This window comes from Schistocerca cancellata, chromosome 12, assembly GCF_023864275.1.
Source record: "Schistocerca cancellata isolate TAMUIC-IGC-003103 chromosome 12, iqSchCanc2.1, whole genome shotgun sequence".
Taxonomy (NCBI): Eukaryota; Metazoa; Arthropoda; class Insecta; order Orthoptera; family Acrididae; genus Schistocerca; species Schistocerca cancellata.
Genome location: NC_064637.1, coordinates 9110463 through 9136044, shown reverse-complemented (window position 1 = coordinate 9136044; position 25582 = coordinate 9110463). Strand labels below are relative to the sequence as shown.

General features: G+C 41.9%; 1 protein-coding gene across 1 annotated transcript in view; it reads left to right on the top strand.

Annotated features, from left to right (window-relative positions):
• The first annotated feature begins 8454 nt into the window (after positions 1-8454).
• Positions 8455-25582, top strand: part of LOC126109887 (uncharacterized) — a 142741-nt gene continuing 125613 nt past the window's right edge. The window contains exon 1 of the mRNA XM_049914975.1: positions 8455-8499. The gene's annotated coding sequence lies outside the window, so the exon portion shown is untranslated. The remainder of the gene's footprint in view (positions 8500-25582) is intronic.

Here is a 25582-nt window from a genome sequence, read left to right as displayed (position 1 = left end):
CAGACCTCCGATTAGTCAGTCTGCATTTATCTGCACCTGTCTGTACGACTCTGCATTAGTCTGTACCAGTCTATAGTCAAGTTTCAGTCTGCGCCTAATAAGATTATTATATTTCTGTACATAGCTACGAAGATAAATGAATAGACACTTTGTCAAGTATCAGAGATATGTGAGAATAAGATTAACATACCGAGACCAAAGGAACTTCAGATTGTCAATTGTAAACAGCATCCAGAACCAAGCTAAGTAATTTTATGCTTGTTATTATTTTAATAAATGTGTGTGAAAATTAATCAAGTTCTGTATAAAGCTGGTCACCGTCAATCTGCTACTCTAAGCGTGCAAGTGGCATTTCTATCGTCTGACGTAACGGCAGAAGATAAACACGCCACGATAACACCACGAGACATATTGCTGACACTCGCCTACTTCGTTAGAGCGTCAAGTCAAATAATCTGACGGTGTGTGTACCGAAGGTCTTACAGTACGCATACCACACTGCCCGACAAGGACAATGAACTCGTCGCTCGACACCTGTTTCAGTATCAATCTCACCAGTGTGCACTGTCTGCACGCTCGATCGTATTTGGCACCACACATTTCCACTGACTCGTCATTCAGAAACTCTAATATTTCAACAGTCACTTCTTTCTAACTCTGTGAAATTCCTTGGGTCCCATTCTGACTAAATGTAGATATGACGCAGTGTTTGCTCCGTTTGTATCAAAACGACTAGCGTTGTGGCTCTGTGTTGAGGTCCTCCTCCACTAAGCAGTGCCCCGTGCTGTGCTCACCCTAGCATAGATACCTCCAGTCCTGCGGTCGTGTGGCGGGCGATATGTGGGGCGTCGAATGCCGTCAACATCATCGGCCTTTTGCGACCTCGCACTCGAGGGGGTTCCTTGTCAGAAGTCGTGACAGTTTATTTCGTCAAAGACAATCGAGTGAGATGCACCCGTTAACTGATATGCCCCGATGCAGAACTTGGGATAAATTCTGGTGTCGGCTTTTAGCAATGACGTTATATCCGAGGCAAGGACGCTACATGAGACAGTCTTTGAAAGTAGCGAATAATATGAGTAAACATAGAACTTCAGCGTACGATAAAACTGTAATCAAAATTCACACAACTATTTACTTATTTGTTAGCCGCTAATTATATCGGACCAAAATGAAGATAACGGAAATAAATAAGTACAAAAAAGTGTGAATTCCTAAGGGACCAAACAGCCGAGGACATCAGTCGCTAGATTTACATTAATCTAACTTATGATAAGAACAAAACAAACAAACAAACACACACACACACACACACACACGTCCGTGGGAGGACTCGAACCTCAGGCGGGAGGGACCGCGCAATTCGAGACATGGCACAACAGCACAGGCACTCCGCGCTGTTACGAACAAAACAATACATAAATACACTCCTGGAAATGGAAAAAAGAACACATTGACACCGGTGTGTCACACCCACCATACTTGCTCCGGACACTGCGAGAGGGCTGTACAAGCAATGATCACACGCACGGCACAGCGGACACACCAGGAACCGCGGTGTTGGCCGTCGAATGGCGCTAGCTGCGCAGCATTTGTGCACCGCCGCCGTCAGTGTCAGCCAGTTTGCCGTGGCATACGGAGCTCCATCGCAGTCTTTAACACTGGTAGCATGCCGCGACAGCGTGGACGTGAACCGTATGTGCAGTTGACGGACTTTGAGCGAGGGCGTATAGTGGGCATGCGGGAGGCCGGGTGGACGTACCGCCGAATTGCTCAACACGTGGGGCGTGAGGTCTCCACAGTACATCGATGTTGTCGCCAGTGGTCGGCGGAAGGTGCACGTGCCCGTCGACCTGGGACCGGACCGCAGCGACGCACGGATGCACGCCAAGACCGTAGGATCCTACGCAGTGCCGTAGGGGACCGCACCGCCACTTCCCAGCAAATTAGGGACACTGTTGCTCCTGGGGTATCGGCGAGGACCATTCGCAACCGTCTCCATGAAGCTGGGCTACGATCCCGCACACCGTTAGGCCGTCTTCCGCTCACGCCCCAACATGGTGCAGCCCGCCTCCAGTGGTGTCGCGACAGGCGTGAATGGAGGGACGAATGGAGACGTGTCGTCTTCAGCGATGAGAGTCGCTTCTGCCTTGGTGCCAATGATGGCCGTATGCGTGTTTGGCGCCGTGCAGGTGAGCGCCACAATCAGGACTGCGTACGACCGAGGCACACAGGGCCAACACCCGGCATCATGGTGTGGGGAGCGATCTCCTACACTGGCCGTACACCACTGGTGATCGTCGAGGGGACACTGAATAGTGCACGGTACATCCAAACCGTCATCGAACCCATCGTTCTACCATTACTAGACCGGCAAGGGAACTTGCTGTTCCAACAGGACAATGCACGTCCGCATGTATCCCGTGCCACCCAACGTGCTCTAGAAGGTGTAAGTCAACTACCCTGGCCAGCAAGATCTCCGGATCTGTCCGCCATTGAGCATGTTTGGGACTGGATGAAGCGTCGTCTCACGCGGTCTGCACGTCCAGCACGAACGCTGGTCCAACTGAGGCGCCAGGTGGAAATGGCACGGCAAGCCGTTCCACAGGACTACATCCAGCAACTCTACGATCGTCTCCATGGGAGAATAGCAGCCTGCATTGCTGCGAAAGGTGGATATACACTGTACTAGTGCCGACATTGTGCATGCTCTGTTGCCTGTGTCTATGTGCCTGTGGTTCTGTCAGTGTGATCATGTGATGTATCTGACCCCAGGAATGTGTCAATAAAGTTTCCCCTTCCTGGGACAATGAATTCACGGTGTTCTTATTTCAATTTTCAGGAGTGTATATATGTGTGAACATCAGCCCATCGACCATGGACCTTGCCGTTGGTGGGGAGGCTTGCGTGCCTCAGCGATACAGATAGCCGTACCGTACGTGCAACCACAACGCAGAGAGGCCAGACAAACGTGTGGTTCCTGAAGAGGGGCAGCAGTCTTTTCAGTAGTTGCAGGGGCAACAGTCTGAATGATTGACTGATCTGTCCTTGTAACATTAACCAAAACGGCCTTGCTGCGCTGGTACTGCGAACGGCTGAAAGCAAGGGGAAACTACAGCCATTCCTGAGGGCATGCAGCTTTACTGTATGGTTAAATGATGATGGCATCCTCTTGGGTAAAATATTCCGGATGTAAAATAGTCCCCCATTCGGATCTCTGGGCAGGGACTACTCAAGAGGATATTGTTATCAGGAGAAAGAAAACTGGCGTTCTACGGATCGGAGTGTGGAATGTCAGATCCCTTAATCGGGCAGGTAGGTTAGAAAATTTAAAAAGGGAAATGGATAGGTTAAAGTTAGATATAGTGGGAATTAGTGAAGTTCGGTGGCAGGAGGAACGAAACTTCTGGTCAGGTGAATAAAGGGTTAATGAAGACAAAAACAATGGAATAGAAATTCACTAAACATCTCGTTATGATCATGTTTAATGCTCGCGTTAGCTACGGCATTCACAGCAGAGTGCTCAGAACACTTCTGAATGTTCATTGGTTGTAGGAGTATGCGTGACGTACGTGCGCAGAACAACTCTAACCTCAATGAACCTAACTTCCACACTGAAAACCAACTCCAACAAACTCAATTGTCAACTGTTCTCAACTCGAAGTTTCACTTAGTTTTCAACTGTTGTCAACAGTTGTTTGAAGTCTCGAATCTGAACAACTAGTTGAGGGAAATTTTGTCTCGAGTGTGTAATTTATGGTCGGTTTTCAAAAACACGGCAGAGTTGTCTCACTTGCGCATTCGCATTTGCCGTGTCGTCTGCTGTTTTTCTTTCTTCGTCTGCTGTGTTTCTTTCGACAGTGGCAACTCACGAGCCGTCAACAGATCCACCAAATCAGTTTTTGTTAGAAATTTAAATGAAGACACCTCTGTAGAATCCTTCTGATTATGTATATGAAGACATATAAAAGGAAAGATTTGTTGAATGAAGTCTCGGATAAAACTGGTGTACCGCTTGTGGAATGTGAACGGAAATGGACAAATATGAAAACACAGTACAAAAAATGGTTCAAATGGCTCTGAGCACTATGGGACTTAACATCTATGGTCATCAGTCCCCTAGAACTTAGAACTACTTAAACCTAACTAACCTAAGGACATCACACAACACCCAGCCATCACGAGGCAGAGAAAATCCCTGACCCCGCCGGGAATCGAACCCGGGAACCCGGGCGTGGGAAGCGAGAACGCTACCGCACGGCCACGAGATGCGGGCAAAAACAGTACAATCGTGAGCATTGTCAAACGATCAAAACTAAAAGTGGGTCTGGGAAAACTGAGATCTACGTTCCGAAATGGGTATTTTACTAGCATATAAAGTGTTTGGAAAGTGTGAACAAGCCAGAGCGAGAAATATTTACAAGCGTAAGTAAAATGTCATTCACTAGCGTAACTGAACCTGTAAGACTCTTGGTCGGAAATTTTGTAATTACAACTGTATTTTCAGTGGAAATTTATTTATTTCTCTTGTCATATCTTTTGTCAACATGTGGTACAAAGAAGTTTGCAAATTAATGGCTTACATTGTTAATAACTGAAGCTATAAGGGTTTTGTTCAGAAGTCTACGTCTACATTCATATTCCGCAAGCCACCTGACGGTGTGTGGCGGAGGGTACTTTGAGTACCTCTCTAAGTCTTTAATTACATTTGTCTTTTCTCTCGATATTTATTTATTCATATTTCTGTTGCTATTTCACTTTACCAACACCTGATGCAAAGTAGTTTGCAAATTCATCCCTTATGTTCATTGCGGTTGTTACTGCGTTGCCTCCATTTCTCTGAAGACATTTATTTTGCGGAGACATCCTCCATCTGCCATCCGGAACCCTGCCTGTTAGTGGATCTTCCAGATCAAAACTGCCGTGTGGTGAGTAAACTTTCTTTTTCTTCTAAGAAAACTGTGCAAAGACGCTGTTGCAGAAGTCACTGATGTTGCTTTTTCAGGACTTAAGTGCATAGTTGTTCTAAGACAATATCCCAAAAAATTATCCACAATTCTTCTAGCGCGAGATTTTCGGTAATTAAACAGTCTTTCATGGCTGCCTTTCTCTTGCAATCCTGCATATGGTTTCATCATGTACTCTGAAAGAGCAAACGCATCATCTCGCACCGTAACAAATGGATAATCTTCAGTCAGAATCAATTTCCAATGCTTTTCTTTAACAAAAAGTAAACACGCCGACTGTGTGTTTACAAGGGTTTCAGATTGTTGTCAACAGTTGTAAGGTTGTCAAACTCACATCAGTTACAACTGTTGTAAGTTTGGCAAACTTGTACGATTTTGTTTGTTGGAGTTGGTTTTCGGTGTGAAGGTAGCTTAAGCAGCAACTTTGCGTTAGGTATGACGTCATTGCTCAAGGCTGACGGGTGGAATCGGACACTAGAATTTGCATCCGTAGGTATTCTTGCTGACGTGTGGATTCGAGTGTGCAAGCACGTACGCTGCGTGTGCCAAATGACTGCCAGTTGTTCTCAGCATCCAGCCGCCACAAAAATTGGCGACGGTCTTTCCGTTCTGAACGAACGAGAAAAAATACCGAAGCAAGTCAGTAAATATAGCACATGTCAGGCTCCTGTAGCCCTGAAGCAACAGGACAGATTCGAATCTGAACGGTTACGATTAATCAACGAGATCTCTACAGCTATACTCCATTCACCGAAACAAGAGACGTACTGTAAACACGGCAAGGCGCTGCCGTCGAGGGGTGTACAAGGCAGGGGTGTCAGAAATTAAAAAATGAAAGTCGTGTTTCTTATAATTTGGCACCTGAACATGATACAGTCATCCGAGAACTACCTTCCGATACCTTTTTTTACATTACATTGAAATTTATTGTCACTGAAAAAGAGACATATTTAAGCCTTACACGAAAAGTTGTTTTTTCGCGTTACTCTATATTTATCACGCCATATCTCTTAAACTGTGTGTCGCACAGCAAAATAATTTTATAATTGCCTTCAGTACTATATGTTGATGACGTCTGCAAATTTTCTGCCCAATAGAGTCAGTAATAGTGAAGTAATAAATTAAAATCTCACGTCTGATGCAGAACTTTTACCAAATCATCATCCGAAATATAGTAAGCGACAAACTTTTTCCCTTTAAATTTTTTTGTGGGGGTGTAAGGGAGAAAGGTTTCAGAAAGGTTTGAATTTAATTTTGTAGTTCGTTCGAATGCGATGGGTGCAACCGTTTGTCCTTTACGAGCGATGCACTGTGCGGTTCGCAGGCGCGGCGCTCAGTCAGTGTGGCCGCCTCAGTTGCAGGTGTGAGCTCGTCAGTGGGTGTTGTACAGCGGCGATTTCAGGATATCTGAAGTTCATCTGCAGAGACGCTTGAAATACTAGTTGTTGATTATTAGAGTAAGTATATGTGTTTGCAGTCACGCTGAGCATTCACTGTTTATGTGCGCATCCAATAACATCGCATGGTTTCTTATTTTATATATTCACTTATTTCATTAGCATCACATACGGCTGTCCTCATTATGTCATCCACGGATTCAGCGAGCGAGGTCAACGTGTCAGTTCTGAGTCCACTAAAGAAGCGATCAAAGAAGAAATCATTAAGTTCTTCTGAGAAGCACATGGTGCTTAATGTGTATAAAACGGAACTGTTAGATCCAGAGCAGTCGATGAGTGACATTGTTTCGAAATCAGCTGCAGCTACAGGTGTTGTACTCTCTTATCACACGATACACTGAAGAACGTCCAAGGCCACACATTCTTTGAAGTCTCCCAAGAAAGGAAAATTACGACAGATTCTTTCTGAAAGTGTTGATGACTTCGATGTGAATACGATACGAAGGAAAGTATAAGAATTTTTTTTTCGTAACGAATTGCCAACAATTGACAAAGTGCTTACAGTTGTGAACGAAGATGCAGATCTGGGCCATTTTCGGAGAACTACATTTTATAAGTTATTGAGAGAATTGAATTTCAAATATGTCCGGCGTGGGCGCGATAGCAAGCTAATAGACAGGGATGACATTTTATGGGGGCGGCGTTATCTTGCACCATTAAACGGTTGAGAGATGAAGGCAGACCCATTTACTATTTGGACGAGACGTGGGTGAAAGCAGGACATACCCAAAGTTACGTCTGGGTAGATGACATGATAAATTCCTCAAAACAAGCGTTTCTGTCCGTATTATCCACCGGAAGCAAGGGCCCACCAGGAAAGGGAAACGTCTGATTATTGCACACATTGACTGCAAAGCAGGGTTCGTTGAAGGATGTTTTTAGACTTTCGAATCCAAGAAAAGTGGAGATTATGATGAGATGTGCGCCGAAACCTTCGAGAAGTGGTTTCAAGATGTTCTGCGTTCTTCATCGGCTTCAGGAAAATGCAGTTATTGTTCTTGATGACGCGCTGTACCATTCTCGGAGAAAAGAAAAAGTTACCAATGCGAATTCCAATAAGCACGAAATATCAAAGTGGCTAAAATCTAAAAACATCGATTTCGAAGACGGTATGTTGAAGAAAGAACTTTTAGATATAGTTAAAAATCACAGAACAGCGCACAAGGAATACGCAATAGATGAAATGACGAAGAATGCAGGGAAAACTGTTCTCAGAATTCCTCCGTACCACTGTGAATTAAACGCCATCGAGTTAGTGTGAGCCAGAATCAAAGACTATGTTGCAGCGAAAAACAAAACAGACAAAATGCCGGAAGTTAAAGTACTGCTAGAAGAAGCAGTAAGAACAGTGACTGCAGAGGATTGGAACGAGTGCGTCCTCCATGTCGTAGAAAAAGTGGAAACTCAAATGTGGAAATTAGACTGCATTATAGAGGAGAGAGAGGAGCGGTTTGTTATAAACCTCAATGAAAACAGTTCAAGTTCGACAGAGTGAACCTTGTTTCGTCCTTTATCATTATTATTACTGGTATTGTTATTAAAATTAACAATTAATTGTGTTTGAATGGAGCGTTTTGTTAGCAATCTGAATGAAAATTTATCTGCTTCGACAGAATGAACTCAGTTTAACATTAACATTATTTTAACATTATTGTTAAATTTATTTCGCGCATTGTTGCCCAGGTTTCTCACGATCCTCTGACACTGCTCGCCAGCCAGCCGAACGCCACCAGCTGCAAAGCGTGCCCCGAGGATTTTCCACATCCCTACGTACTGCAACAATGACTCAAGTTTGTGAGAAAATGGACAGTGGGCAAAATAAAGTTGTGATAAAGCAGGCTGGAACAATATAAAGCCAGCCATAAACAGTGCTTTCTATTTCAGTTTCGTATTATCTAGAATGTAGCGTGGAAACCCAGGATCACGTCGTTCCGTCTGCTACGCGATCGATGCTAGACCGCTACCCTTCGGCTCTCTTCGGCGCTATTCGGGACAGCGTCTCACAGTATCGATTTCGAGACGGTGTGTGTAGGTGTGTAGTACATGTTGCGCGCATCGTAAGCAAGCGGAGCGCGGTAAGTTCTGTGCTTATTTCCCTTACACGTTTAACTCAATCCTCGTATTGTTTAGTTTTTGCTTCGAATTCGCGAACTATCGGACCTTACTACGGCAATGTGTTCGTGCAGTGTATACAGCTAGACGACGAGATTTATTTATTTATTTAGCATCAAAGCCACCGTACAAACGGTACTGGACTTGCCATACATAGAAATTAAAAATATGGAATGTACGAAATCTTAACTGCTTACAACATTTACCAGTAAATTTATAGTTTCTTTGCATGTGAATGGTATATAATAGTTTGTTTCCCAGTCATAACTACATATAGAATAAAGAGTAATAAAGGTAGTAAAATACTATAGTATAAACTGAAACATACAAAGATACAAGCTACTCACAGGACTTATCAGAGAACTGTATTATATTGGAGATAAGTTTATAAAATCATTTCCTTGATATGAGAGGTATTCATATACTGAGTCGCATCATTTATGAGTTAAAAATTTTCAAAGTTTCAAGTTAAAATTTATATCATCCGTTAAGTCTTTAATGCATTGTAGAGCTTATGATTCCGAGTTTCTGCTGTTTATATTTGTTCGGTGTGTAGATTATTCCTATTCCATATGTTAGAGTTGTTATAGTCGGCATTTGTGTGGACAGTGCTTAGATTTGCTTTGGTTAAGAGTACACTTTTAAATATATAGAGTGATGACAGCGTAAGTATTCCTAATGTCTTGAAAAGCTCTGTAGATAGGTTTGTACGGCTGTGGGTAATTATTCGAACAACTCATTTTTGTAAGATAAAATTTCTTTTTAATCAGATTCTGAGTTTGCCGAGAATGCTATTCCATATGAGGCAACGGAATGAAAATATTCCAAGTCTGCCATTCTGATGCCTTCTAAAGTGGAAACACTTGCGACAACACTCAGTGGAAATCAGGCTGAGTTAAGTCTGTGTAGAAGAAATCTTACATTATGTTTCCAATTTATAGCCTCATCTATAGAATCCCTACAAGTTCTGCAAACTGCACTCTCTCTGTTAGTCTGTCATCCAGTAATAGATTAATGTCTCCATCCTGAGTGCAATTTGTTTGCATTGCATTCATTGTAAGTTTATTTGCACTAAACCGAGTCTAAATACTTTTTTACTGCTTCATCAGTAGTGGAATGTGATGAGTCTAAAATAGAGTGACTTCAAAAACTCGTCATCTGCATGTAATACAATTTTGGCTGTATCATATTGTAGCTGTAAGTCCCGAGCATATATTAAAATTTCAAGTGAGCTAAATTTGTGTTAACTGCAATCTGTTAATGCTAGTTAACTATGAATGACCTCAAAAAAAGTTTTTAACCATTCACAATTTTTTATAGATGGTATCACGTATGATACCTTGGGACTCGAGCAGGGCATTTATACACAGAACTATGCACTTTCATTTTGATTTATTCCAAAAAAATTCCAGTCAGGAATATTACACACATTGTTCATATTTTCTGTAGATACCATGACAGGTGAAAACAGAAATTTGGTATCAAATTTTTAACTATATTATGTAAACAATTAAAAATATATAAACGAAATTACCATAGCAAAATTGTCAAATTATTGTCCCTCTTTTGGTATTATCACAAGTACCAATAAATTAACAACACTTACACTAAATTTATTTTAGTTTTTGTGGAATTTGTTAAAACAGTTCTTCTCAGCAATGAAGCAAGGGAACATTTTGCACTGCTCACATTGTACAAAAGTAAGACCTCCCCAGTATTTTGACCTGTTCTTCTGAACATGATTCATCATTTCAGGCAAATGAAGCTGGCTTGCTTTTCTTTTTTTCCATTGGTGGTAGTGGGATGGGACGTCATGGTCTTTTCCTTCATCTTCGGAGTCTAGTTCTTGCTCCACAGGTTTGATCAGTAAACTTGACCGTTGGTGAAAATCCACCAAATTTTCTGCAATATCAAGCTTGAACTGATATAGTATGGCACTGTATGTTTCTTTGCAATACCATTCTGCATTGCAGTCTCTCTGTATTCCAACTATGCAGCAGCAATTGCAAAATCAATAAAGTGATGAATCACTCTGATGGTCCATTTGTGGGTCCGGGCTCTCATGCCATACTTTCCCACCATCCTATCTAACTGGTCAACACCTCCCATGTAAGTATTGTATGCCTTAACTACACATGGGCGAGGAACTTCAATGTACTTTTTCTCTTTTTTAGACCACCAAGTGCATTTTTCAGTTGGCTCAACACCTGGTTCTGTTGAAGCCAAATAAATCACTCAGTTGTCAAACCATTTGATAATTGCTAGGTTCCCGTCATTCCTTACCACCTGATCATGGCTGCCTCTTGTTTTTCTCATTGTTGTGTCTTCCTCAAACTGTATACGTCTGGGGATGCGACTCAGTATTATTGTGCCAGTGGCAGTAATGTTCCTGTCTCTTAGTAACTTGTTGAGATGGGGACAGAAGTAAAATATCTGTCAACATAAATTGATGACTTCTCTGTCAATGTATCACTAAGTTTCACCACTACTCTGCCTCCTACATCTAATTTCTCTGGAGGGGGCACTTTTTCAGACTGAATTTCTTTCCCTTTTCCTTCATACATACAGAAATCAAGGGGTATGCCATGAGGGTGTGCCATGACAAAATTCTTCAAACCTTCTGGGTTAGGTTTTCGCTTTACATACTGCTTCATTTTCACTTGCCCATGAAACGGAATCATCTGCTCATCGATAGATATTTCCATTGACCGATGGTTTTCTAAACATCCCTTTCTAACAGTCTCCAATATTGGTTTTATTTTCCAAAAGTGGTAATGTTTTCCTGTTCACTAACAACATTGTCGTCAACTAATTTTATATTGTTCCTCAGTAGGTAAAATCTGTCTCTTGAAACATTGTCTGCAACTAGTGGGTACCTACTTTTCCTCTCCCAGCACATTCTTAGATGCTGCAACAATGCTCACTCCCAAAAACTTGTCCATTTCTTCTACAGTACATTTTAGTGATTTTCCTGTTTTACTGACATGCCTATAATTTGTGAATTGAGCCATATCCTTAAAAATGAACCATGAAAGTATTTGCAAAAGTATTCAAATGGTTTCTTGAGTTCATGTGTGGCTACTGATATGCTGGCAGCAATGTTGCATCGGAGGTTTTTGGAAGTGCTAAGCACCTGAAAACTAAAAAAAAAGGCAAATTAGTTTTTTTAAAGTAAACCATCTAGTAAGAGACCGTAATTTCTTTAATAACACAATCATCCTAACACATCTGCATGCCTCCAAAACTCGCTTCTTTCTCGGATTTTAGCAAGAGGTACAGATTCTTCATCTGATGAACTTTCGTCACCTCGATGTCTTTGTATCAAAGCGTCATCTTCATCATCAGACTCTACGTCAGACTCATCTGGATCAATTCTGTTGGCCAACTCAGTGATCTCTTCATCAGTCAAGCCTGAGAATCAAGCGGAAAATAAATATAACGTCACTTCCACTGACGTGAACAAAATCGACATTGAGTCCCAGGGTATAGTATAAGATACCCAAAACATTAACTTTTATAAATCTTGTAAAATGTTAATTTATAGTTGACTATTGAGTGAGTATTGTCTGTAGAGGTTTCCTAAGTTGTTAAAGCACGTGAAAGCACATGTAATTGATAAAATTTATGTCTTTAACTTTATTTCGCCGAGACATGCTGTGCAGTTCCAGAATCAGTATTTTGCAATCTGTGCTGTCACCTAGTGGCGCTTGGCAGAAGCACGAACAAGCGAGCTGCGGCAAACGCGGTGTCTATTGTGTATGATACCACATGCCGAAAAAGATTCTGCTGCGTACGCGTCCCAGAAAAAAATAATGCCTGGAGGTATCATTTATGATACCTAGGGACTGAAGAGGATATGAGAACTAGTGGCCCTAAGATGCTGCCCTGCGGCACACCTCGGGGAACTTCTTTTGCTTTGCTTTTGAAACTAACCTTGTTTTTCTATTCCAATTAACAGTGGTGAGCACTACAATCAGAGATCTGTTTTTGAGATATGACTGAAACCACATTTTAGCTCTTCCTCTGAAACCTGTTGCTTCCACCTTATCAAGGAGTATTTCATGGCAGACGGTATGGAAGGCTTTAGAGTTTAGACAAATCTAAATGGTAAAAGTCTAGAATAGGGCCAATGGCGTACTTACGTTTTTCGTGAAGGAATGTTGCCAGCGCCTGCCGTGAGGCATGATAACCAATGAAGTCGTGGAGCTGTTTGTGCTACGCAGGTGGGCGACGTGTCTCGAAGTAATACATTCAGAAGAGAGGGTGAAACAGTCCTGTGAACGAGGATTGTAAATTTAATTGACCCTCGTTTGAGTCGCAGCTATTTAAGCTGTACTACTATCTGCAAAACAAGGATATCGTCGAAACCCATGATTTATCCAAAAAAGCAGTGAAATATTTTTCTGCTCTGTGTTGCTACGGAATCGACTTGTGTGAGCACGCTAACAAGGAGAAGTGTGATCGACGTTTTGAATCTATCATCTGCATTTCTTCTGGTGTAGCAATTTTTATGGCCAGTAGTGTAAACAGGTATTCTTTGGACAAATATATTATACTTGAATTGAAATGTGATTACATTTTCATGCAATTTGGGTGCATAGATCCTGAGAAATCAGTACCCAGAACAACCACCTCTGGCCGTAGTAAAGGTCTCGATACGCCTGGGCATTGAGTCAGACAGAGCTTGGATGGCGTGTACAGGTACAGCTGCCCATGCAGCTTCAACAAGATACCACAGTTCATTAAGAGTAGTGACTGGCGTATTGTGACGAGCCAGTTGCTCGGCCACCATTGACCAGATATTTTCAGTTTGTGAGAGATCTGGAGAATGTGCTGGCCAGGGCAGCAGTAGAACATTTTCTGTATCCAGAAAGGCCCGTACAGGACCTGAAACATGCGGTCGTGCATTATCCTGCTGAAATGTAGGGTTTCGCAGGGATCGAATGAAGCGTAGAATCACGGGTCGTAACACATCTGAAATGTAGCGTCCACTGTTCTAAGTGCCGTCAGTGCGAACAAGAGGTGACCGAGACGTGCAACCAATGGCACCCCGTACCATCACGCCGGGTGATACGCCAGTATGGCGATGACGAATACACGCTTCCAATGTGCGTTCACCGTGATGTCGTCAAACACGGATGCGACCATCATGATGCTGTAAACAGAACCTGGATTCATCCGAAAAAATGACGTTTTGCCATTCGTGCACCCCGGTTCGTCGTTGAGTGCACCATCGCAGGCGCTCCTGTCTGTGATGCACCGTCAAGGGTAACCGCAGCCATGGTCTCCGAGCTGATAGTCCATGCTGCTGCAAACATCGTCGAACTGTTCGTGCAGATGGTTGTTGTCATGCAAACGTCCCCATCTGTTGACTCAGGGATGGAGACGTGGCTGCACGATCCGTTACAGCCGTGTGGATAAGATGCCTGTCATCTCGACTGCTAGTGATACGAGGCCGTTGGGATCCAGTACGGCGTTCCGTATTACCCTTCTGAATCCACCGATTCCATATTCTGCTAACAGTCATTGGATCCCGACCAACCTGAGCTGCAATGTCACGATACGATAAACCGCAATCGCGACAGGCTACAATCCGACCTTTATCAAAGTCGGAAACGTGATGGTACGCATTTCTTCTCCTTACACGAGGCATCATAACAACGTTTCACCAGGCAACGCCGATCAACTGCTGTTTCTGTATGAGAAATCGGCTGGAAACTTTGCTCATGTCAGCACGTTGTAGGTGTCGCCACCGGCGCCAACCTTGTGTGAATGCTCTGAAAAGCTAATCATTCGCATATCACAGCATCTTCTTCCTTTCGGTTAAATTTCGCGTCCTTAGCACGTCATCTTCGTGGTGTAGCAATTTTAATGGGCAGTAGTGTATCTACATGGTAATGTCTACTGAAGAACGGGATACAACCTTTCGACTTTGACCAATGATGTCATAGATTACTCATAGATATTATGTGTTTACTTTCGAGCCATAGATAATAAATAGGTTGTCTGCTGTGGATAAGCGCCATCATTGTACATTGAAAAAAAAGAATGTGGCTTTAAAAGACAGCGCTAGACTTGCATAAGATTTTTTTCGTGTGCGTTGATTTAAATAATTTGTTCTTTCCAATTCAGTCGGTACTTAATTTCATTCTTAGTAAGTTTGAGATAATTTGGACGAATAGTTTTTTAATTTAGAAAAATTTTTAGTTTTTCATTTTCGTTTGTAGGTACGGATTTATCTATTCCCATGAATATAGATGATTTAAAGGAGCCTTTGGGTGTAGACATGATGGAAACCATTCGATTTTTGCAAATGTCTGGTCTTCTTGCTGATTACGTTCCATGTCGTGAGTGCGGCGAACATATGCGCCTGATAAGTGTGTCTGCTCGTCGTACTCACGATTTGCTCGTATGGAGATGTAGCAAGGACCGGCTATGGCACTCAATCAGACGAGGAACATGGTTTGAGCAATCTAACCTGGCCTTGAAGGATATAAAAAAAATACATACTGATGGTGTTTGAGGTATCCTGTGTGGCTGCGTGTGCATGAATGTCGTGTATCTGGGCATACCGTTGTAGACTGGTGCTCGTTTTGTATAATATATAAACGAAGTACAACAGGAGGGAACCTGCGGTAGGATTATGGATTTGGGGGGCTGTAATTTCAGGTCCAGAATATGACGATGTAGTTTTTAAAGTAGTTCCTAATCGAACGAAGAAAGTTTTGGTGAAATTAATTGAAGATCATGTTGCAGAGGATTCCGTATTCATTTCTGATGGTTTTTCTACATACAGGGGGAACAGGGGTTTTCAGCATCTTGTTGTCAATCATAATATTGAATTCAGATCTTCATCGACTGGGGCTTGTACGAATGTACAGAAGGTTATTGGTCAGCCAGAAAATCTGCACTACTAAAGGCGAAAAGACCGACACAAGTAAAATTGGTATCCCGTGTGTGTCGTCTTCTTCCGCCTTTGCGTAGTTGAAGTGAGGTACAGGTTGCCAATGTAACGTACGTCGATTTCCTCGTTTTCGTTAGCAGTAGTATCTTATTCTTTCCTATTTTCCGCCTTCGCTATTAATATTAACTACGTAAGAACAGACTATTAGTGGTAGCGAAAGCGAAAGAAACAACGCCTGTAAAATTTGTATCCCGTATTTCAGTTGACTTATGCAGTTCAGCTGAACAGTAGGATACTAATACAAACTAAACCGAAGAAATCCACGTACATGACATCTGTGTCCCGTACTGCAGTTAACCTACACAGCTTGACTGCAGTTCGAGATACAATTCATATATATGTCAGGTGAGGTATTCTACGCTACAGCTACTTCTATCCCTTTTCTTTCCTTTATTTTTTACAGAAGTATTAGGACTCAAACAACATTATGGTCGAAATATTACTGGCTGCCATCCGTTTTTTTCCTGCGTTTATGAACACTCCTCTCAGCTGTTAAATCTGTGTAACAAATTATCTCTGGCAAACTATGACGTCATTGGCCAAAGCGGACGGGTTGTATCCCGTTCTTCAGTAGTCCCCAATCGACCTGCGTGAGCAAGCTAACAAGGAGAGGTTTGATCAACTTCTTGAAATACCTACATGGTAATGTATGGCTATTATTGTGCAAAAAAGTTGCTCATCTGGTAACAAAAATACATTTTTCACACTACTGCACAAACATAAATAGATTATTCCATCTTTTTTTTAGCTGATCGAAATTTTCAAATAATTGAATATTATGGTAGGTAAATATAATTAAATTCATATGTACAAAAATTTCAATTGGAAAAAGAACGATATAAAGGAAAAAATGAAATAAATGTATAAAGAAAAAATGAAATAAATGGTTCAAATGGCTCTGAGCACTATGGGACTTAACTTCTTAGGTTATCAGTCGACTCGAACTTAAAACTAATTAAACCTAACTAACCTAAGGACATCACACACACCCATGCCCGAGGTAGGATTCGAACCTGCGACCGTACCGGTCGCGCGGTTCCAGACTGTAGCGCCTAGAACCGCACGGCCACTCCGGCTGGCTGAAATAAATAAAAACTTTCATACTGTTATTAAAATAATTTGACAAAGGAATAGAAATAAATTGCATTTAAACCAGTTAATGGAATAAAAATAATGATCGAAGCAATTTCGATAAAGATTTAAAAATAAACAAATTGATTTGAACCTTATCCCAAGCAAAAAATAATCTACAGGATGAGAAGTTGTTATCCTATCCATTATACCACACAAAGGGACGATGTAATGCAAGCTTCTTTTTAGCACTGTTGTCATACTAATTTCGGAATGTTTTATCCGTCAGTTACTCGCAAACTAGGGCCCACGAGAGTGAATGGCTGCAGTGTGGTGCCTGCGTCACCGTGTAGATAGGTTCAAAAAGTTGATGGACCTCTGCTTGTAAGTGGACCAATGTGTTCTAATTAAATAACGGGAGAAGGTAGGAGGATCAATATTTACTAATACATCGAGCAAGCGATTCTATTATTAATAAACATTGAACCTCTACCTTCTCCCGTGATTGAATTAAGAAACATCGATCCACTCCATTTACTGAGAGTAGCAGCTTTTGGTGCACTTTCGGATGATTCCATCCACACAAGTCCGTGGCTCTTTAAAAGCCACTTCACCACCGCATCTGATGCATTTTCGTGCCTCTGCCGAGCGTCATGCACCAGTGGACGATGTCGCCGTGCACAACTGAATTATTTAAATCAGTTCACTTCATAGCACTCGCTGCCATAATCGCATAATATTTCTCTCGGAACTCGCTAATACACCGAAAAGCAGCAAACGAGACACTGGTTTCAGTTTTGGCGCTACAAACACAGTGACACTCCTCTTGCGTCTCATTGGTTATGTTAGAGAATCGTGCTACTGGCTACGCGAAACTGACACATTGGCAAGCATAAGCACTAGATAAAGGATCGCCGTGACTACCGCTGACCCGGATCATGACTTCAACCTATTTCAATTGATTCCTACGAAACTTTTTATTTTTCTCCGAACTTTTAATTGTGTCTTGCGTATAGTCTATGAGTGCTGTTTTGGACAGAGACCGTGATGGCTGCAATTCTGAAGTTCATTGTTGGCTAGGTAAATAGTGACTTTCACTTTCATCAGCTCCTCTGATATTTTTGAGAAAGCAGAAAGAAGTGATATAGGATAGCCGTTTTATATTTTACGCCTGCCTCACTTTTGGTACCTTAACTGCAAAGGACACACTAAAGGATAAATTTTCAATGAGTGCTGAAGGTTTTTTAGTCTGCACTGCAGTCTTTACTACCCTTGGCACTGGTATTTCATCTTCCTCTGCTGCCATTTTTGGTTTTCTACATCTACATCTACATACATACTCCGCAATCCACCATATGGTCCGTGGCGGAGGGTACCTCTTACCACAACTAGCATCTTCTCTCCGTATTCCACTCCCAGACAGAACGAGGGAAAAATGACTGCCTATATGAGTATGTACGAGCCCTAATCTCTCTTATCTTATCTTTGTGGTCTTTCCGCGAAATATAAGTTGGCGGCAGTAAAATTGTACTGCAGTCAGCCTCAAATGCCGGTTCTCTAAATTTCCTCAGTAGCGATTCACGAAAAGAACGCGTCCTTTGCTCTAGAGACTCCCACCCGAGTTCCTGAAGCATTTCCGTAACACTCGCGTGATGATCAAACCTACCAGTAACAAATCTAGCAGCCCGCCTCTGAATTGCTTCTATGTCCTCCCTCAATCCGACCTGATAGGGATCCCAAACGCTCCAGCAGTACTCAAGAATAGGTCGTATTAGTGTTTTATAAGCGGTCTCCTTTACAGATGAACCACATCTTCCCAAAATTCTACCAATGAACCGAAGACGACTATCCGCCTTCCCCACAACTGCCATTACATGCTTGTCCCACTTCGTATCGCTCTGCAATGTTAGGCCCAAATATTTAATCGATGTTACTGTGTCAAGCGCTACACTACTAATGCGGTATTCAAACATTACGGGATTCTTTTTCCTATTCATCTTCATTAATGTACATTTATCTACACTCCTGGAAATTGAAATAAGAACACCGTGAATTCATTGTCCCAGGAAGGGGAAACTTTATTGACACATTCCTGGGGTCAGATACATCACATGATCACACTGACAGAACCACAGGCACATAGACACAGGCAACAGAGCATGCACAATGTCGGAACTAGTACAGTGTATATCCACCTTTCGCAGCAATGCAGGCTGCTATTCTCCCATGGAGACGATCGTAGAGATGCTGGATGTAGTCCTGTGGAACGGCTTGCCATGCCATTTCCACCTGGCGCCTCAGTTGGACCAGCGTTTGTGCTGGACGTGCAGACCGCGTGAGACGACGCTTCATCCAGTCCCAAACATGCTCAATGGGGGACAGATCCGGAGATCTTGCTGGCCAGGGTAGTTGACTTACACCTTCTAGAGCACGTTGGGTGGCACGGGATACATGCGGACGTGCATTGTCCTGTTGGAACAGCAAGTTCCCTTGCCGGTCTAGGAATGGTAGAACGATGGGTTCGATGACGGTTTGGATGTACCGTGCACTATTCAGTGTCCCCTCGACGATCACCAGTGGTGTACGGCCAGTGTAGGAGATCGCTCTCCACACCATGATGCCGGGTGTTGGCCCTGTGTGCCTCGGTCGTATGCAGTCCTGATTGAGGCGCTCACCTGCACGGCGCCAGACACGCATACGACCATCATTGGCACCAAGGCAGAAGCGACTCTCATCGCTGAAGACGACACGTCTCCATTCGTCCCTCCATTCACGCCTGTCGCGACACCACTGGAGGCGGGCTGCACGATGTTGGGGCGTGAGCGGAAGACGGCCTAACGGTGTGCGGGACCGTAGCCCAGCTTCATGGTTGCGAATGGTCCTCGCCGATACCCCAGGAGCAACAGTGTCCCTAATTTGCTGGGAAGAGGCGGTGCGGTCCCCTACGGCACTGCGTAGGATCCTACGGTCTTGGCGTGCATCCGTGCGTCGCTGCGGTCCGGTCCCAGGTCGACGGGCACGTGCACCTTCCGCCGACCACTGGCGACAACATCGATGTACTGTGGAGACCTCACGCCCCACGTGTTGAGCAATTCGGCGGTACGTCCACCCGGCCTCCCGCATGCCCACTATACGCCCTCGCTCAAAGTCCGTCAACTGCACATACGGTTCACGTCCACGCTGTCGCGGCATGCTACCAGTGTTAAAGACTGCGATGGAGCTCCGTATGCCACGGCAAACTGGCTGACACTGACGGCGGCGGTGCACAAATGCTGCGCAGCTAGCGCCATTCGACGGCCAACACCGCGGTTCCTGGTGTGTCTGCTGTGCCGTGCGTGTGATCATTGCTTGTACAGCCCTCTCGCAGTGTCCGGAGCAAGTATGGTGGGTGTGACACACCGGTGTCAATGTGTTCTTTTTTCCATTTCCAGGAGTGTATATTTAGAGTTAGCTGCCATTCTTTACACCAATCACAAATCCTGTCCAAGTCATCTTGTATCATCCGACAGTCACTCAACGTCGCCACTTTTCCGTACAACACAGCATCATCATCAAACATCCGCACATTGCTATCCACCCTATCCAAAAGATCATGTATGTAGATAGAAAACATCAGCGGACCTACCTCACTTCCCTGGGGCACTGCAGATGAACACTCACCATCGGGGACAACGTACTGGGTTCTATTACTCAAGAAGTCATCGAGCCACTCACATACTTGGGAACCAATCCCATATGCTCGTACCTGTGTGCAGTGGGGCACCGAGTCAAACGCTTTCCGGAAGTCAAGGAATTTGGCATCCGTCTGATACCCTTCAACCATGGTTTTAAGCTCCTAGTCACCCTAATTTACATCTTGTTCATCTGTTGAAGGAATGCTGCAGGCAAGAAGTTTAGCTAAGAAAGAACTTAAATTAAGAAGGAAAATAATTTTAGTTTCTGCCCCGTGGTGCACAGTTTTGGCTGCAATGGCACTGTTCCTCGATGAACATTTGAATTTAACATTTGATATCTCATATAAATCTCGTGATCAAGGCAAAAATTGCGGAACTATGAAGAGTGTTGTGTATGTCTAGCAGTGGGTTCGCAGTAAGTTTTCTTCTCCCTCTTTCTGTAATCTTAAGACAAACAAATTTGTTCAAAAAACAAACTTTGTTCTAGTTCTAATGCAAATTGTTGCTTCTTGCGAGTATCCAAGGCAGCCAATAGAATTTTATACATACTGGATACACTGCTGTGTTAGTGTTGACAGAAGTTTTGTGGAGAAACATTTTAACTTGCTCTGGAGAAAAAAAACTGAAAGATCTGCATTAACACCTGGTGCCCCTCTGTTGTATGTGTGCATACTACTATTTCAGCCACTTATATTTGATCTGAATTTTATTAACGTCGTTATTGGTGAACTGGTCCCAGAATTAAGAAGCAGGAAAATGGATGATCTACAGGAATTATACAAGTGATGGTACTTAGTCTGTACTCTAGTGTTTCTGAATTGTTTGTGAGTGTTGTTAGTGCAGCATTGAATTAAGTCTGTGTGTCACTCGATCTTTTGGGAGTTTGTGTTAACTTGACAGTGAGTTATTTTTTTGTTGTTAGTTATTGGCAACTGATTTGTTTTCCGTTTTAAAATTGATAGTTCGTCATATGGTTAATAGTTTGATGCTATTTGCTAGTATGTTAGTTGGTATGGATTTTACAACGAAATTTATTTTAGTGACGTTATGGACGACGTATTGTATGTACTGGAAATAGGAGTGTCCTCCATCTTGACACCAACACAGATAAAAGTAGATGGGCGGAATCGGACACATCTGTATTGCTGATGAGTGGTCCATCAAAGAGAATCCAGCTGTAGAGACTTCAGTTGCAAACTACTGTAGACATTTTTAAACAGTGGGAAATCCAGGATAGAATATTCATAATATTATGAAAAGGACATAGTGAAGATGCTGAGTCCCAGACGGGCACAACAAAACGAAGCAGTCTTCTTGTTGTGCCTGTCTGTAACACAACATCTCCGCTATATGGTGGGCAGCAGTCCATACTTTTCATAACATTGTACACATTACATAATATTGTACACATTTTTACATGTTTATGAGTGAAGTATGGAGTTTCTACAGAAAAAACTCCTTCTGCAAAACATATGTCTTTTTTTTTGTTTACATGTGTGTGTTTTCACTTCATGTATGCACATCTTTAAACAGCCATGGTGTCTTGTTTTACTAAATTGATATTAGTATTGAAAGCCTGTGATGCAAGGTAACACTGAAGTGGCACAATATTTGAATAAATAGTGAGAGTGCACAGTTACAAAAAAAAAAGACATATTCCCACACTTGGAAGTACATAACACAAGGTCCCACCCTTTAGAACTCATGCTTTAAATGGTATATCTAAATTAATGTGATTCAAAAATGATCGTGGGGGTATCTATGATTACAGGGAAAAGGGGAGATAACTTGAAGAAGTATTGCACATTGTCAGTTGAGCTTGTGCTGTGACTAAGATAAAGTGAAGATTAAAAATGCTCAACTCTCCTATGTGTCTCAAGGAACATTAAGCAAGCAGAGTACAAGAGTTAGAGCAGTGTGTTACTCGTGGAAAATTACTAACAGGAAGTAGGATGCTCATCAATAATAAATAGTTAAATGATGTTCTGTAAACTGCCATATGAATACAAGATGGGCTGTTGGTTGATAAATTATCTGGTTTCCCAGCACTACTCTATATGGAACACTTATGACCATCTGAAGAACAAATCGATATAGGCTATATGTTAACTATAGCAAAAAGTTTAAAATTACTTGAAAAATAGGAGATAAAAGTTAAGCAATTGAGTAAAACAGAAAAACAATTAAACAAAAAGTACTGTAATGATGGGCCTAGAATCAATCTATGTTTAATTCCCTTTTAGGAGCCAGAGAAAAGGTTTTATCCACATTGAAAACTCTGTTAGTATCACTTAACATATCCTTGTGTTTCAGAGTTTCAGATACTTTCTGGGATAAATTTCTTATTTTTGCCCCCTGTCGAAGAATCTCGAGTCCCATTAACCTTCACCATGTTTCTGTGAAAAAAATTTGCCTCTCTTAAGAAAGCCACGATATCACTTTTCTCAAGGTTGATTGTTTCTAATGCTGCCTCAGAACTTCACAAATCTGCCTTTTCAATATTTTTTGAGCAGATACATAGAGATTTACCTGGAAATTGCATGTTGAAACAGTCCAGAACCAAGCCCTCCAATATTATTATTTTTATTTTCGTATTTTCCCTCTTGCAACAGAATGTGGAGATCGACCAGAAATTTTATTTACTAATATTCTTGGAGAATGTACAACTTGTGTGCAGTAGTAGCCTTAATACCATCAACAATAGTCTCTTGTGCGTTTTTAACTTTGCTTATTCTTTCGTTGACTTCAAAATTTTGAGCTAAAAAAACATTATATTTTCATAATATGGGTAGCATAAAAATGGTTCAAATGGCTCTGAGCACTATGGGACTTAACTACTGTGGTTATCAGTCCCCTAGAACTTAGAACTACTTAAACCTAACTAACCTAAGGACATTACACACATCCGTGCCCGAGGCAGGATTCGAACCTGCGATCGCAGCAGTCGCGCGGTTCCGGACTGCGCGCCTAGAACCGCTAGACTACCGCGACCGGCGATGGGTAGCATATTTCACTATTATGAGGTTAGATAAATTAATATGAGATGTTCAGGCAAGACAATTAATTAGGTATATCTTGATATAAAAAGCACCAGAAATATTTCAAATATGCCTAATTAAATAAAATTGGTCTACTTAGAATGCAGACCAAATCTGTATTATAGATGCTTTGTACGTATTTTTAGAAGTGGCCAAAATAGGTCACATGTCTCTACTTGTGCCGTAACAGTGAACCAAGATCTCGTAATGGCCATAGAACTTCAATGGTCTGGTTTTGAGTTGCATCATATTTAACGTGTAAGAAATGAAACTATAATTCTTAGCCCTACCTCCCTAAAGATACAGTTTTATTTAAATGTGTAGAAAGCATTGCTTAAAGAAAACGCTACAAAACTCATCTTCTACAACACAGACTTTTTAACAAAATTGTGACTCCAAACAAGAACAAAGAAATGCTTCTATATCTAATGGAATTGAACAGTTCATATTGTTCGTAATAATCTACTGTTGGTGTTCAAAAGAAGCTTAACAGTTCAGTAATCACATCAAAGTGGCCATAAGTGGGGTAGTGGCCAGAACTGAAGACTTGACCCTAATTAGTAAATGTTTGGTCTTGTGAAGAGTCCTAGTACTCTTTATATGCTTTGAAGTATGATGTCTTATCAATCTGTTACGTAAATGGTGACTTGGATGTTTTCTTTTATATTCTATTTATCCGATTATACAACGACCTTGAACTTAAGACACCACTTTTTTCTTGAGAAGCTTCTTGAGGAAAAATTATTTTTTGAATATTCTCACTAATCAATATTACAAACTTTTTCTGCCTAAACAGGTAACATACACCTATGCTAAATTTGTGCCATTTATTGATTTATAAGGAGAAATTAAAAAAAGAAACTGTTTACATTAATTTTTACTTCACTACCTTTTTTGTTTACTTAGACTTCTCGTCTGTTGTATCAATATTTTTCATCATCATGCCGTCATGATCGTACTGGGTGATGATTATTGAACCACATGAAATAAAAACATCAAAACTTCGGACGGTTTGCGTTAGGACGTTCAAATTGCACTGTTGGCAGTGGGGCATGATGGGAATTAGTGATTTGGTTTAGCGACAAAGTTCACTTTCATTTGGATGGGTTCGTCAATAAGCAAAATTGGCGCGTTTGTGGGTCTGAGATTCCGCATTTCGAAATCGAGAAGTCTCTTCACCCTCAACGGATGGCTTTGTACTGTGCTATGTCCAGTCGCGGAATAATCCGTGAGATATCCCTTGATTGCACAGAGATTATTGAATGGAACATGAAGGTTTAATCCCAAAGAAAGCAGGTGTTGACATATGTGAAAATTACCGAACTATCAGTTTAATAAGTCACAGCGCCTCGGGGAAGATCTGTTTGGATTCCGTAGAAATGTTGGAACACGTGAGGCAATACTGACCCTACGACTTATCTTAGAGAATAGATTAAGGAACGGCAAACCTACATTTCCAGCATTTGTAGACTTAGAGAAAGCTTTTGACAATGTTGATTGCAATACTCTCTTTCAAATTCTGAAGGTAGCAGGGGTAAAATACAGGGAGCGAAAGGGTATTTACAATTTGTACAGAAACCAGATGGCAGTTATAAGAATTGAGGGTTATGAAAGGGAAGCAGTGGTTGGGAAGGGAGTGAGACAGGGTTGTAGCCTCTCCCCAATGTTATTCAATCTGTATATTGAGCAAACAATAAAGGAAACAAAAGAAAAGTTCGGAGTAGGTATTAAAATCCATGGAGAAGAAATAAAAACTTTGAGGTTCGCCGATGACATTGTAATTCTGTCAGAGACAGCAAAGGACTGGGAAGATCAGTTGAACAGAATGGACAGTGTCTTCAAAGGAGGGTATGAGATGAACATCAACAAAAGCAAAACGAGGATAATGGAATGTAGTCGAATGAAGTCGGGTGAAGCTGAGGGAATTAGATTAGAAAATTAGATGCTTAAAGTAGTAAAAGAGTTTTGTTATTTGGGGAGCAAAATAACTGATGATGGTCGAAGTAGAGAGGATATAAAATGTAGACTGGCAATGGCAAGGAAAGCGTTTCTGAAGAAGAAAAATTTGTTAACATCGAGTATAGATTTAAGTGTCAGTAAGTCGTTTCTGAAGTGTTGTATGGAGTGTAGCCATGTATGGAAGTGAAACGTGGACAATACGTAGTTTAGACAAGAAGAGGATAGAAGATTTCGAAATTTGGTGCTACAGAAGAATGCTGAAGATTAGATGAGTAGATCACATAACTAATGAGGAGGTACTGAAAAGGATTGGGGAGAAGAGGAGTTTGTGGCACAACTT